Raw genomic sequence first — 12,510 nt, forward strand, 5'->3', positions numbered from 1 at the left:
CTTTCTTTTTCTCTTTTCCCCATGCCCAGAGGAAAGAGGCGTGGGGAAGGGTGGGGACTACCACACGCGGATGGCCGTCTTTCTGTGTGCTGGGTACTGGGGCTGGCTAACTGACAGATAGCAATCAGAATAAAGACTCCGGGTCTGTGGTAAAGGGGCAGGAGTTCATTGGGGCAAGGCATTGGGAGGGGCAGGGGCTGAGGTCTTGGGAGAAATCCCCATGGCTCCTACATGTCGCCATCTGGGCCTCTGCTAACTTTAAGCCAAGTGAGCAGGGCCTGGCAGACAAAGGCTAATGAGCACTGAAGGAGGTGTGGCCTGAGGAAAATGGTGGAGACAAGTGTCTGAGTCAGGGTTTCTATTCCTGCACAAACATCGTGACCAAGAAGCAAGTTGGGGAGGAAAGGGTTTATTCAGCTTACACTTCCACATTGCTGTTGATCACCAGAGGAAGTCAGGCATGGAACTCAAGCAGGTCAGGAAGCAGGAGCTGATGCAGAGACCATGGAGGGATGTTCCTTACTGGCTTGCTTCCCCTGGCTTGCTCAGCCTGCTCTCTTATAGAACCCAAGACTTCCAGCCCAGGGATGGCACCACCCACAAGGGGCAATTGAGAAAATGCCCCACAGCTGGATCTCATGGAGGCACTTCCCCAACTGAAGCTCCCTTCTCTGTGATAACTCCAGCCAGTGTGTCAAGTTGACATAGAGAACCAGCCAGTACATCAAGCTTGGTTTTTCTCCTTCCATAGCCTCACGGCTCGGTACTCCACTCTGAATGTCGCCATTCCCAGGGACCAAGAGAGAAGTCCCAAGCTCCCACTTTAGGCGAATCGTATGTCCTGTCCGTGCTATCCCTCAGCTCATCCCCTCCTATGAGGTAAGGAAGCACCAGGTAGTCTCTCAAATTTTTTTTTTTGACCAAGGGCCTGAGGTCCCTACAAGCCTGCTGATATCAGAGCTTAAAAGAGCTCAGGGCTGTTTGGGGGCTGTCTAGCCTCAAACACTTGTCCTGGGACCCATACTTCTGAGTCTGGCCCCCAGAAGAAGACAGAGTGAGGAGGAAAGAGCTCTAGAACTGGGTCCCTGTACCACCTCTCCTCCTGTTCCTGTCTCTTTACCATACTTCATAGTCTGAACAAGAGACAGGACCTGATACATGCCCACTCTCTCTGGAAAAATTGTTCCTCTGTTGCTTCTCCTCCAATCCCTGGAGAGGCCTTCTTGCCTCTGCCTGGCCCACTGAAGCCCACACCTTCTCAGCTACCCAAAACTTCTCCTCTCTTTCCAGGCCCATCCCAGGCAGCATGCAGCTAAGTCCTTCCCAGAGAGAACCGATTTCTTTCGGCCCAGGTTCCCTCATCTGTATGTGGGAAAATGAAGGATGTGTGTGTGGAGTCAGACCTACTGTCCCTCCCTCTAATCTTGGGAGGTGCTCTAGGACCATAACTCAGAGGTCATAAGGCCACTGAACCCTGTAATGATATCTCTGAAATCTCCCTTTGGCGCCTTTTCCTGGCCATTGTCAAGGCCTAGTCTATGTTCCCTATTGCTCACCTGAATCATTTAAACAATGAATTCATTGGCACCCCTCTCATGCCCACTCTGGACCCCCACCCCCATTCCCCTCACTGCGCCCAGTCTGGGTCCTGCCACCCAGCCTCAGCTAGAGAAGGAGCTCTTGCAAACACACTTACAGCCCTCTCACTGTGGCCTCATGGCCCTGTGACGTAGCAAAGAAATGAAACCTAACCTCCTTTCCACACCAGGTAGTCAAGGGTGACCTGGTCCTGCCTGCCTCCTGGCTTTATGTCCACACTGCCACCCAGTCCCCCCACTGAAGCTCCTTGCTCTGTCACCTAGGCCTTTACACGGGCTCTTTTTTTGGCATAACTTCACCAAGCTCTTGTGGACAGGGGGGCATCTGCCATAAGCAGGGTATGTGCCAAGCACTTGCATGTGCTATGAGCATCCCACCTTGATCAGGTCAAGGATGAGCCCGTACCATCCAGATCCACCCTGCCCTTGAACCCATGACCTTCTCTTTCTGCTGTCACCTCTTCCAGTGTCCCTGTCTTTCCACAGCCTTCCACCGCTCCAGGCATGGTAGCTGGATCTGGCTCCATGTCTTGTGGGGAGCTAGGTATTGTGTGTGTGTGAATTTCAGAGAGGAAAACTCTTTTGTTGGTATCCACGAAGGACTACTCCAACAAGCACAGGCTCACTAGCTCCTGTATCCAGTCTGTATGTGGCTCAAAACCAGCTGGAGAGCAATCTGAGTGTCAGTGTATGAGTTTATCTCAAGAAAGTGAAAGAGATAACCTACGTGCCCATGATAGGAGAGAAAACGACAGGTGTTACCAGTGGTACAAAAGGTTGATGTGAAAACCTTTTAAAATTGACATATAGCAGGCTGGAGAGATGGCTCAGCGGTTAAGGGCACTGATTGCTCTTCCAGAGGTCCTGAGTTCAATTCCCAGCAACCACATGGTAGCTTCTGGTGTGTCTGAAGACAGCTACAGTGTACTTATATACACAAAGTAAGTAAATAAATAATTTTTTTTAAAAGAGTTGATGAATAGCAACAAAGAAGTTATGGAACTCAAAACAGAGCATTTGATCCCATGCTAGGGGTGTGTGAGTGTGTGCACATTCATGCATATGTATAAATGTGTATGCCTGAGCATGTGCGTGTGCAGATGTGCGTGAGTGTGTGCATGCATTGTGTGAGCATGTGTGCTCGTGTAGTCTGCCCGGGGGACAGGGGTGTGGGGGGGGAGATATCAAAAGTCTTTTCTGGGGCATCATGGATACATTTATCCTTTCATAAGCCAGGGGGTGGTGGGGTTGGGAGAGTCTATTTGAACATTCTAAAGTCTTCATACAGTAAACAAATATCAGGTGTGTGATTTTTTTTCCCCCAGAGCTGAGGACCGAACCCAGGGCCTTGTGCTTGCTAGGCAAGCCCTCTACCACTGAGCTAAACCCCCAACCCCAAGCTGTGTGACTTATAAGCTGAAAGAATAAGAAGTCATCCTGCCTGCTTCCCACCTGGCTCACAATGTAGCCAAGAACCCACAATCTAGGGGGCAGAAGTTAAGAGAATGGAACACAGCAGTGTTCAGTCTCAGTAAGGGGCTCCAGGGACATCAGCATTTACTGTATTCTTGTCCAGTCTCTGTTTGAATGTGGAGACTGAGATCTATCAATCCCTCTTCAAGACCTAGAAAACTGCTTTCCTTTGGACTGTTCAACAGCCAGAGCTCTGAGGGCAAAGCTAATAAGGGCTAAAGGGCCTTAAAGAACAGCCAAGTTCACCCTTGTGGGTCGATCGCTATTATCAACGTGATTAGATTTAGAATCAGCACGGAAACACATCTATGAAGATGTTTCTAGAAATTCTTAAGTGTGAAGCTCCGCCCTGACCGTGAGCAGCACCTTCGGTGAAGCTGGGTCCCAAACTGAACAAAGAACGTCAGCTGGGCACCAGTGTTCATCTCTGCTTCCTGACTGTGGCTTTGATGGGCTACCTCAGGTGTATCACCATGCCTTTCCCACCAGCGTGGAAAGTACCCTCAAACTGTGAGCCAAGATGAACCCCATCTTCCTTAGGTTGCCACTCACTAAGCATTTGATCATAAGAAACAGAAGAGCAACACACTCCTTGCGGTCACCCAAGACCCAGAGGATGGGAATCCTCAAGAGGGTCTGGAGGCCTTACGACTCCAGAAGTCACCTCTCCTTTTGATCAGAAAGGTCACAGAGACCCCAGAGCCTGACTCTTTTGTTTGTTTGGTTGGTTGGTTTTTTTGTTTGTTTGTTTGTTTTTTTGAGACAGGGTTTCTCTGTGTAGCCCTGGCTGTCCTGGTACTCACTGTGTAGACCAGGCTGGCCTCGAACTCAGAAATCCGCCTGCCTCTGCCTCCCAAGTGCTGGGATTAAAGGCGTGCGCCACCACCGCCCGGCGATGAGCCTGACTCTTAACAAGTGCTCATTGTACAAAGGAGGGAATCAGCGAAGCGGAAATGTCTCCTGTGCTTCTGAGGGATGCTACAAAGCCCACCAGCCCCTAAGCCGCTTCAGCAGATGCAGCAACGGGTGAAGGAAAAGTTAAGCCCAGGGCTCTGCTGAGTCCCTGTGGAGCCTGGCCTGACCTTGACAGGAAAAAGGTACATTCACTTTTGGCAGTCTACGTTTCGAAACAGTCAGCCTGCCAACCAAGAACCATGGCCTCAGCCAGGTGTGCCAGGGGACCTGGTACACCTAAAAACTTCCAGAGGTGCTGGGTGTGGTGGCCCACCCCTTTAATTCCAACCCTTGTGAGGAAGAAGCAGGAGGATCTCTGAGTTCAGGGCCAGCCTGGTCTACGTAGCAAGTTCTAGACCACTAAGGCTACATTATGAGACCTTGCCTAATAAACAAACAAGCAACACAACAACGAAATCCTCCCAAACACGGCCAGATGACCACCTTCTGTGAAGCTTAAAGGGACTTTTCCAGGTCTTAGTAATTATTCCAACAGTAATCAATCTCCAAGGAATTAATTACTAACTAGGGTACTTTCCAGAAAGTGGCATGCAAAAGAACCCAGTTAGAACACTCATTCCAAGCGGGCCAACTTGAGAAAAGTCGGTTGATGGAGCCACACTCTGCAGCTCATGCTCGTGGATTCTTCGCCCACCCATCGATCTCATCTGAATTTAAGGTGTTCTATTCTTTTATCGAAATTAATTTGCCTCAGTTCTGAGTAAATAGAAATCTATTAAAACAACAAAAAAGACATTTCTTATCAATCTCCCCAAAGATCCTGGGTCCTGTGGACTGTTCCCCCCCCCCCCCGCCCCCAGAGCTGGCACACACTTACAACCGTCAGTGGGGAAAAGTGTGCGAAGTGTGCGCGTTCGTCCATAGCATGGCCAGGCTGGCAGTCTGGACCATAGCTCTCTGGGGCAGCCATACCGGTGAGCAAAATGGGATGGGGAGAGGACAAAGGGAGGGTGGGCCCTCTGTCGCCTGCTGATCTCCGCCTTCATCTTCTCTTTGCCTTCTTCCTTAGACACTATTTCCTCCTAAGCTGGGGAAGTACCCAGTGGGCTATGAACAGAACTTACAGGCTGTGAAATGAAAACAACCTTCAGGATCAACAGGAAATCCAGAGACCGAATCAGGAGAAGAGCGGCTCTGGGGGGCAGGGCTAGCATGAACTGAGCTTATTTTAAGTGGTCATAGTGGTGGTGGTGGTGGGGAATTGAGGCCAGACACAGGAAGCTGGGTTTCCCAGCCTCAGCTTTTGATGGTTTCCTGGTCCCCTTGGGCCTATTGAAAAGAGGCCCACTGAGGTGATAAACCAACCCTTTTAAGTTGTTGCCTTTGTCTCTGAGCGATCTATTAGAATCATGCAAAGCTGCCCTGAGAGAGGTTCCTCAGGAATAAGACCGGGATGTGTTAACCAGGGGCTTGGCATTGCTGTAAATAGGGCTGGGAGTGGGCTGGGGGCAGACACTCGGGAGCACGCTCACTCCCGACAATGATGGTTAGTTAGCTTCCATCAGAGCTCTCCCGGATCAACTCCCCGCCTCCAGGTAGAGAAAGCACTGAGCTACAAGCACCTTGGTCTGCTCCGGGCACTATGAGTAAACGCTCCAAGCTGAGTGGCTTATAAACAGAAACCTCTGTTCTAAAGTACACAGCTTTGGAGTTTATTTTTGAGGCGCTGAGAAATGAACCCAGGGTCCCGCAAGTTAAGTACAGCATGTACTCCTCCTCTGAGCCACATCCTCAGCCCCAGAAACTTCTTCCTTATAGAACTAGAGACTGAAGAGGGTCTTTTCCTCACTCAGCCAAGGTCTGCTGTGGTACTGAGTGCGCTTGCTCGAGTGCTCCCTCTCCCTCTCCCTCCTCCCCTCCCCCTACCTCCCTTCCTCCCCACTCCCCTCTTTTCTAGCAGGCACCAATCCCAGCCTGAGAGTTCTGCTCTCAATGACCTAATCACATTCGAAATGGCTTCACCTTCAAACACCATCACAGTCAATGCCAGATATCAGCATGTGAGTTTTGAGAAAGACAGAAACAAGATTCGAATCTCAGTCTTGTAACTTTATTTGCTGTGTGATTTCAGGCAAGCTATTTGATATCTCCCAGTCTGGGTTTCATCACTGAAATGTTATCTCAATGAGGTGCTGCGTGCAAAATCAGTTCCTTCTGATTTGAAAGCCGGTCGCTGATTCTGACTCCCCTGGGAGCATGGAAGAGCATCTTGGGGGCAAGTATGCAAGCAGCGCCGAGTTCTGGTTCAGGCGCCCGTGAGCTGGTTCAGGCGCCCGTGATAAATAAAGGAGTGTGTGCTCAGCAGGTCAGTGCGGGGCTTAGGAATCGTTCAAAGGCCCTGCCATAGTGACCTCTACCCCTAATTTGACTCTTCTCCCAGCATGCCCCACTCTGAGTCCATCTACACCACACACCCACCAAGTGTGTCTGTCTTACTCCTTTCTTGTTGGACCTTATAGCTACCACGTGACTTACAGGAGAGGTTCAAGGCTGGGAAGGATAGGAAGGCGGGGAGCAGAGCCTGTCCTGGCTTGCAGCCAGCCGGGAGCTTCGAGACCCCGTACAACCTTCTCCCTGCAGACTCTGTTTATTCAACTGTAAGGAAGGACTAATTAAGAGAACCTTTCTCTTCGGCTGGGCGTGACGGTGCATGCCTGTAATCCCAGCACCCTTGAGGATTGTGGGTTCAAGGCTACCCAAGCTACACAGTCAGACCCTGTCTACAAATAACAAACAAATAAACACCTTCCTCTAGGACAGTTGTTTTGAAGATCAAGTGAAGTGCCACGTGTGTGAGTTTACACAAAATATAGTATGTTCACGCTGAGTCCTGCTTATTCCTCTTTTTCCTGCTGCCATGTGACATTTAGTCCCCAGCAGGGCTGTGGCTGCTCAACCAGGTCTTATTGCCACTGACAAGTTCAACCTCCTTGGTAGGCACTGGCTGTGTGGCAAAGTGAATACAAATTCCTAGGCTATGTGTGGTGGCACATGCCTTCATTCCCAGCACTGGGGAGGCAGAGTTCAAGGCCAGCCCAGTCTACATAAGTTCCAGGCCACCCAGGGCTGTATATAGTGAGACCCTGTCAAATAAGTAAAGAAGTGAGATATAGATTCTTAGAGCCCATCTTCCCTGCATCATCAAGCTCCAGGAGGAGGACCTGGGCATCTATCTGCACTTGATCCTCAGGTGCCTCGGGCGGCAAGGAGGCCACAGCCCTTGGGGACACATGGTGGTCAGTCCTTGGGGACACACAGTGGTCTCGCTGAAGCTCCGTGCTAACATGCTGTGGCTGCTTTGCCTCGTCACCCAGAATATCCACTGGCCATGAAGAGATGGGCTGGTTGTCTCCCTCATTCAACAATACGTAATAAGGACCCAATAAAGCAGCCGAGAGCACGCTCTGTGCAAGCGCCAGGACCTGAGTTCATATCCCTAAGTCTCACATAGAAGCAGGGCTGTGCCTGGAACCCTGGTGTTGGAATGTGGAGACAGGCGGGTCCTCAGAGCTCAGTGGCCACCCAGTGAGGCCCTAATGGTGATCTGTGAGTTCAGTGAGAAATCCTTGATCAAAAAGAAGGTAGAGACTTCTCTGCACTGCCACCAGACCAGTGAGTAGTCAGGGCCTCAGCATGCAACAACGATGCCAGCGAGTGTGTGGACCTGTACGTGCCTCAGAAGAGGTCCTCCAGCAACTGCATCGTGCCAAGGACCAAGAACCCATCCAGACGAATGTGGCCAAGGTTGACAGGACCGGAGGCCGGCTTAATGGGCAGTTTAATACCTATGCCATTTGTGGGGCCATTCACAGGACAGGCGAGTTAGAGGATTCTCTTCTCCATTTGGCTAAGGCTGATGGAATTGTCTCAAAGAGCTTTTGATCAGAAGAAATCAGGAATATTTGTCATTTTTTAAAAAGTGAGAAAAAATGAGAAAGTAAAATAAATAAATTAATTAAAGAAGGTAGAGAGAGACAGAGGGAGACACCTGACATCATCCACTGGCCTCCATATGTGTTCTTAAGAGTATGCCAGTCTGTCCCTCATCTGTCTGTAGTCCTAACACACACACAATATCCATTCAGTGTCTCTTGTAACCCCAGCACTTGAGAGAATGAGGCAGTAGGACTGAGTTCTAAGACAGCCTAGGCTATGCAGTGAGAGACTATGTCTCAAAAAAAAAAAGCAAAACAAATTCCCAAATAAAAACCCTTTAAAAAATGAAAGCAGAAGAAATGGTCCAGCAGCTAAAAGTGAAGATACTCTCCCAGATGATAGAGTTTGGTTCCCAGTGCCGTGTCAGGCAGCTCATGGTCTCCTGTAACTCCAGCTCCATGGGATCCCACCCCCTCTTCCGGTCTTCATGGCCACACATGGCGCACAGACACACATATAAATAAAAATAAAACAAATCTTATTTAAAAAGGAAAATAAAGCAATGTGTATCACAGGATGACTGAACAAACCAAAGGTGGACCATCTGCAGGACGGGTGCCACCATCAGGACGAGGTCTGGATACATACTGAGCACAGAAGAACCTTGGAAACATCTAAGTGAAGGAAGCAGGTCCCAAAGGACCACATCTCGCCTGGCTTCACCTCCATGGCGTGCCGAGATCAGCAATCACACAGAAACAGGAAGTAGGTAGGTATTACGAAGGGCCGGGAAATGTGATGACCACCCACTCCCTGAGATGATGAAACCCTATACGGCTGAATGGTGAGACTCTGTGAAATCATGAAATTCAAACTAGGCCTCAATAACTCTACTATCAAAACCAAAAAATTAACTATATATTACCCAGTTGTGGTGGCACACACCTTTAGCCCCAACATGAGGGAGGCAAAGGCAAGATGATCTCTGAGTTCAAGGCCAGCCTGTCCTACAGATAGAGTTCTAGGACACTGAGAAACTCTGACTTGGAAAAGAAAAGAAAGAGAAGAAAAGGGAAGAAAAGAAAAGAAAGAGAAGAAGAGAAAGAAGAAAAGAAAAGAAATTCTATCATATATCAAAAGATTGAAGATTATGTTAAGGAGTCTGATTTTTTATTTTCTTTAGTAGATTTTAAACTTTGTAGTTTTTAAATTTATTTAATTCTGTATTCTTTGACAGTTTCTTCTGCATTTATAATGAATTTTCATGCTTCTTGGTCCCTGTTCTGTCTCCTTCCCACTCCCTCTCCTGATGAAACCCCCTCTCCTTCTCAGCAAGTCCCTGTGTGTGAGTGTGTGAATATGTGAGTGTGTGTATGTGTGTTAGTGTGTGTGAGAGTGTGTGAATGTGTGTGTCTGAGTAGCTGTGTGTGAATATGTAACTGTGAATGTGTGTGTGGGCATGTATGAGTATATGAGAGTGTGTGAATGTGTGAGTGAGTATATATAAGTATGTGTGTGCCTCTGCGTATACATGTGTAGTAGTGTGTGTGTGAATGTGTATGTGTGTATGAGCGTGTGTGTGAGTTTATTACAAGTATGTGTGCCTCTGTGTGTTACTGTGTGTGAAAATTTGTGTGTGAGTGTGTGTGGATATATATAAGTGTGTATGTGCCTCTGTGTGTATGTGTGTTGGTGTGTATATTAGTGTAGGTGTATGTTAGTGTATGTGTGTGTGTACATGTGTGTCCCACTGAGCTTAGTTAGGGTTGCCTGCACGAGTGTCGGCGGGAAGCTATTACCAGAGTAAGGACAACCTATCAGTGGTCACACGGATGAATGTGACCTCCCTTCTCTCCGCCATTATCAAGTCTCAATGGTCCCTGGGGAAGAGTGGGGCCTCCAGAGCCCTTCCTGGGATGGGATGTAACACAGTCTGTCGGATGTGTGCTGGCTAATCAGTTACTAGAACCAGGTGAGAAGTTTACAGAAGTTATTTTCTCCTCCATAAAATCTTAAAATGAAGATGGGAGAAGTGGGGAGGAAGGCGGGGGAGAGGAGAGCATGAACAATGCAGGGGAAGATAGAAACATTTTCCACATTGTTAATGTATCTCTTAAGAAATTTTTTCTCAGAGAACCAGTATAGTCTACTTAAACTTTATTTAATAAACCCTATAATGAAATTCTTCTGTTTGTTTTGAAACAGGTCTCTCAGTATGTGGCTCTGGCTGTCTCAGAACTGGCTCTGAAGACCAGGCTGGCCTGGAACTCACGGAGATCTGCCTGCCTCCGCCTCCTGAGTGCTGGGATTAAAGGTGTACACTACCACATCTGGTTGAAATTCTTGAAAAACAAAATAGCGTCCTAGCTCTGAAGTCTGGCTTCCCAGGTTAGAAGCCCAGCTGTGCTCATCTTACTAGATGATTCGGGCAAAATCATCAGTCTAGATGCTATATCGCCTTACATGGTCACCGCTGAGTCTAGATGCTCCATCGCCTTACATGGTCACTGTTGAGACTGCATAGAGCCTAAGTACCTGGGCCGTGTTAAGTATTCAATAAATACATAGAATATGTTACTGTCTTGAGCCAGACATATTCTAGACAGGTGCTGTCTGATGTGGAAGGAGCCAGCACTTAAAGTGTAGACTCTGAATGGAGACATGTTGAGAGTCTAATACATGGCCATGTTTCAAAGACTTGATGTGCAAACAAAGTAGTGACTTTTAATATTAGCGATATAGGAATGATATCCTGGCTTGAATGAACTATAATGGCATCGTTTGCCGTTATAATGATCTTTGCCTTTTTTAAATACGGTTCCTAGGAAATTTTAAAACAGCACAGTACACAACCAAAGTCACAATGGCGAAGTCCACAAAGCTTGCCCCTAAGCTCACACACAAATGCCGGCTGTCTGCTCGAGACACTTTTGATAAGTGTTACAGCAGAGGGTCAAGGCAGGGAAGCTAAGAGGACACAGTAAGGGAAAGGTGCTCCGCTTGACAAAGAAAGAGTGCAAGCATTTCTATTTATGTCTGCATGTCTGTCTACATAGACAAGTGATCTTTTACACTGAAGGTTCTAAGAACCCTCCATCACCCAACCCCAACCCCCCAAAAAGGATGCCAGAGCTAATGGGTATGTCTAGCAAGGCTTTGGGACACAAGAGCTAACAGAATGCATTCTACATCCAACAGGAAGTCCAAAACTGAACATGGAAAAAGTTTTACTTAAATAGTATCAAGAGGAATAGGATGCTTAGGAATAAATGCAATCGTAGTATACACTTTGGGCAGGAAAATGTTAAAAGAAATTAAAGGCCCAAATGAATGGAAAGCCAACCCATGGCTACAAAGACTCGTGTAGACACTGGAAGGAACTGGAAGACAGCAACACTTCCTTATAGCTCGTTGTCATAATGTATGAGTTCAATGCAAAATGCCCACCTGACTTCTTTGCAGTCGTCCAGAAGCTGATCCTGAAATTAATGTGGAAAGTTGAGGAACGCAGATTAGCCGAGCAAACAAACAAAAGCATAGAAAAGAAACACAGAGGGGCACACATTTTCCAAACGTAAAACTTACTAGAAGCGACGGTCCTCAGAACCGTGTGAACTGACCTACCGATAGACAGACAGACAGGCAGACCCACAGATCGACTGGATTGGGCTAGGCAGCCAGAAATCAGCCGCACAGCTGGGGTAATTGATTCTCAACAGGGTGCCAGGACTGTTCCACAAGGAAAGAAGATCTTTCAGCAACCGATCTGGGGCAAACAGAGAGCCACGGCACTGAAGGCCGAAACCGGATATACCTCTGCACCGTATGAAAAATTAACACAGGTGATCAAAGCTCTAAGCTTAAGAGCTACCTCAAGAAAACCCTGGAAGGAAACACGGGGCTAAGCTTGTGCTACCAGGTGTAAACTTGCGCTGCTGGTATGCAATCCAGCACTTGGAGGTGGAGGAGGGAGTGGTCGTAATTTGAGGCTACTCTGGACAGTGTAGCAGACACTGCTTCCAAAAAGAAAAAGGAACAAAGGTTTAAGGTTATAAGCATCAACAATATCTTGGGCATTATAATTAACATAGATATGATTAGAGTATGCAGGGGCAGGGATATGTGTAAGTTATATGCAGATTTAACCCATTGTACATGAGAGACTTCAATAACATCCAAGAGTTTGGATAAGTGTCTATGGGGTCCTGCCTGGCATGGTCCTCCCCACCTCTGCATCCATGTGCGATGTCAGTCACATGGATGCAGATCTAGATCTAGAACTACAAGGAGATGTGTGGTTACCAGAGCAAGGACAGCATAGGGGTAGAGAGACTGCTGACGGACGGACGGACGTGGGATTTCAATTGGGGTGATGGGAATGGTTTAGGACCAAGATGATGGCTGTGCAACCTTTTGAGTGTACTAAAATCCACTGGAAGGTAAAAGGTTAGGAGGTAAGTTACTTGTAAATTTGAGCTATATCTCAAACTTTGCTGTCAAAAAGTTACATATATGGCTCACATTTATTAAAGCCCCTATTAAAATTTTTAATTAAAAACGTTTTTAAATTACTTCCATTTTTCTGAGA

At 47.7% G+C, this 12,510-nt stretch overlaps 1 pseudogene; it reads left to right on the forward strand.

Annotated features, from left to right (window-relative positions):
• The first annotated feature begins 4,911 nt into the window (after window positions 1–4,911).
• Window positions 4,912–7,928, forward strand: LOC116101468 (annotated as a pseudogene).
• Window positions 7,929–12,510: the final 4,582 nt, after the last annotated feature.

This window comes from Mastomys coucha, unplaced genomic scaffold (assembly GCF_008632895.1).
Source record: "Mastomys coucha isolate ucsf_1 unplaced genomic scaffold, UCSF_Mcou_1 pScaffold21, whole genome shotgun sequence".
Taxonomy (NCBI): domain Eukaryota; kingdom Metazoa; phylum Chordata; class Mammalia; order Rodentia; family Muridae; genus Mastomys; species Mastomys coucha.